The sequence below is a fragment of the Miscanthus floridulus genome, chromosome 9, assembly GCF_019320115.1.
Source record: "Miscanthus floridulus cultivar M001 chromosome 9, ASM1932011v1, whole genome shotgun sequence".
Classification (NCBI taxonomy): Eukaryota; Viridiplantae; Streptophyta; class Magnoliopsida; order Poales; family Poaceae; genus Miscanthus; species Miscanthus floridulus.
The window spans coordinates 64,114,558-64,117,708 of record NC_089588.1 but is presented as its reverse complement, the minus strand read 5'-3'; the positions used below and the strand labels follow the sequence as shown (position 1 = coordinate 64,117,708).

At 42.8% G+C, this 3,151-nt stretch overlaps 1 pseudogene; it reads right to left on the bottom strand.

Moving 5' to 3' along the window:
* Nucleotides 1-1,416: 1,416 nt before the first annotated feature.
* Nucleotides 1,417-3,151, bottom strand: LOC136483867 (uncharacterized; annotated as a pseudogene).

Here is a 3,151-nt window from a genome sequence, read left to right as displayed (position 1 = left end):
AATTTAAGTTTGTTAGTATATAAACATCATACTTTCCTTCTTTGGTAGAATAACAAATAGATGTCTTCCAATTTAGATAGAAAGAATTGAGATTACTACTACTACAACAACAACAAGTCACGGTTCAGTCACTTCAATAGCTATTTTCCAAGCACTCATATTCAAACATAGATCACTAGGTATATCCCAAGCTTTCAAATCTCTTTTTATTGCCTCTCCCATGTCAATTTCGGTCTTCCTCTACCTCTCCTCATATTATTAGCTTGGCTTAGGACTCCACAATGCACTGGTGCCTCTGGAGGTCTCCTTTGGACATGGCCAAACCACCTCAACCGATGTTGGACAAACTTTTTTTCAATTGATGCTACCCCTAGGCGATCACGTATATCATCGTTCCAAAGTCGGTCCATTCTTGTGTGACCACAAATCCATTGCAACATACGCATTTCTACAACACTCGGTTGTTGAACATGTCAAATCTTTGTAGGCCAACATTCTACTCCATACAACATAGCCGGTCTAATCGTTATTCTATAAAACTTGCCTTTTAACTTTTGTGGTACCCTCTTGTCACAGAGAATGCCAGAATCTTGTCGTCACTTGATCCACTATGCTTTGATTCTATGGCTAACGTCCGCATCAATATCTCTATCCCTCTATAGCATCGATCCTAAATACTGAAAGGTATCCTTCTTAGGAACTACTTGACCTTTCACACTCGCATCTCCCTCCTCCTGTGTATCTTCGCCAAAGTCGCATCTCATGTATTCGGTTTTAGTTCTGCTCAATCTAAAACCTTTAGACTTAAGGGTCTACCGCCATAACTCTAATTTCCTATTTACTCCCGCCTGGCTTTTATCCACTAGCACTACATCATCAGCGAACAACATACACCAAGGGATATCTCCTTGTATGTTCCTGATAACCTCTTCCATTACCAAGGCAAAGAGATACGGGCTTAAGGCTGACCCTTGATGAAGTCTAATTTTAATCGGAAAGTAATATGTGTTACCATCGTTTGTTCGAACACTAGTCACAATATTGTTGTACATGTCCGTGATGAGGGTCACGTACTTTGATGGGACTTTATGTTTATCCAAAGGCCACCACATAACATTTCTTGGTATCTTGTCATAAGCCTTCTCTAAGTCAATAAAAATCATGTGGATGTCCTTCTTCTGCTCTCTAAACCGCTTCATAACTTGTCTTATTAAGAAGTTTGCTTATGTGGTTGACCTTCTGGGCATGAAACCAAATTGGTTTGTTGATATCTGCGTCGTTTCTCACAGGCGCTGCTCGATGACTCCCCATAACTTCATAGTGTGGCTCATCAACTTAATTCTCCGATAATTAGTACAACTTTGAATATCTCCCTTGTTCTTGTAGATTGGTACCAATATGCTTCTTCTTCACTCCTTAGGCATCTTGTTTGATCGAAAGATATTGTTGAACATCTTGGTTAGCCATACTATAGCTATATCCCCCAAGACATCTCCACACCTTAATTAGGATACCATCAGGACCCATCGCTTTGCCCCCTTTCATCCTTTTCAAGGCTTCTCTGACCTCTGATTCTTGAATCCTCCACATAAAGCGCCATCAAATGAGTCATCCAGCTGAACGGTGGTGTTCTCGTTCTCACCATTGAATAATTTATCAAAATACTCTTGCCATCTATGTCTGATCTCATCCTCCTTCACCAAGAGCTACTCTGTCTCATCCTTTATGTACTTGACTTGGTTGAAGTCTCTTGTCTTCCTATCGCGAGCCCTAGCCATCCTATAAATGTCTTTCTCTCATTCCTCTATACTCAAACGTTGGTAAAGGTCTTCATAGGCCCACCTCTTTGCCTCACTCACCGCTCGTTTTGCAGTCTTCTTTGCCACTTTGTACTTCTCTATGTTGTCTACACACCTGTCATGATACAAGCGCTTATAGCACTCCTTCTTTTCCTTAATAGCCTTTTGCACATCTTCATTCCACCATCAAGTGTCTTTCGAATCGCATCCGCTCCCATTGGTCACTCCAAGCACCTCTGAAGCAACCTTCCGAACACATGTTGCCATCTTCTCCCACATGTTGTTTGCATCACCTTCATCCTTCCAAGGGCCATCTTCAATGACTTTTTCCTTAAAGACCTTTGATGCCTCCCCTTCTAATTTCCACCACTTCATTCTAGCAAACCAAGCTAGTTTATTCCCACAAGCTTGCACCGAAAAGCGGAAGTCAGCCACAACCAGCTTGTGTTGAGCGACCACACATTCTCCAGGTATCATCTTACAGTCCACGCATGTTCGTCTATCCCTCCTTCTTGTAAGGACAAAGTTGATTTGACTAGAGTACTAGCCACTACTAAAGGTTACTAAATGGGACTGTCTCTTACAAAAGAAAGTGTTAGCTATCATCAGATCAAAAGCTATGGCGAAGTATAAGACTTTCTCTCCCTTCTAGTTCCTACTACCATATCCGAAACCCCCATAAACCACCTCGAAACCTGCACTTAATGTACCTACATGGTCATTAAGATCACCTCCTATAAAGAGCTTCTCGCTACTAGGGACAGATCTAACCAAGCGGTCTAAGTCTTCCTAGAAAAGCCGCTTAGCACTCTCATCATGGCCTACTTGGGAAGCATACGTATTAATTATGTTTAAAACCATATCACTAATGATAGGTTTAACTAAGATGGTCCTATCCCCTTGCTTTCTCACCTCCACCACACCATCCTTGAGGCTCTTATCAATCAAAACTCCTACTCTATTTTTATTGGAAGTTGTCCCTGTGTACCAGAGCTTAAAGCCGGTATTGTCCACCTCCTTCGTCTTCTGCCCCTTCCATTTAGTCTCTTGGACGCACAAGATATTTACACGTCTCCTAACCGTTGTGTCCACTAACTCTCTTAACTTACCCATAAGGGACCCTACATTCCAGTTACCTAAACGGATCTTAGTTGGCTCGACTAGCATCCTTACCCTTCGCACCGCCGATGTAGGTGTGAAGACCCTTGCTCATTTTGTACCACACCCGGGCGCCGATGTGGCGCGCCACTGAGGATGCGACGACCCGATCCTTGCTCACTTGACACCGTGTCCAGATCGTGACACGGTGCGTCACAGGAATGACGACCCGGCCCTTGCTCATTTAACACCAT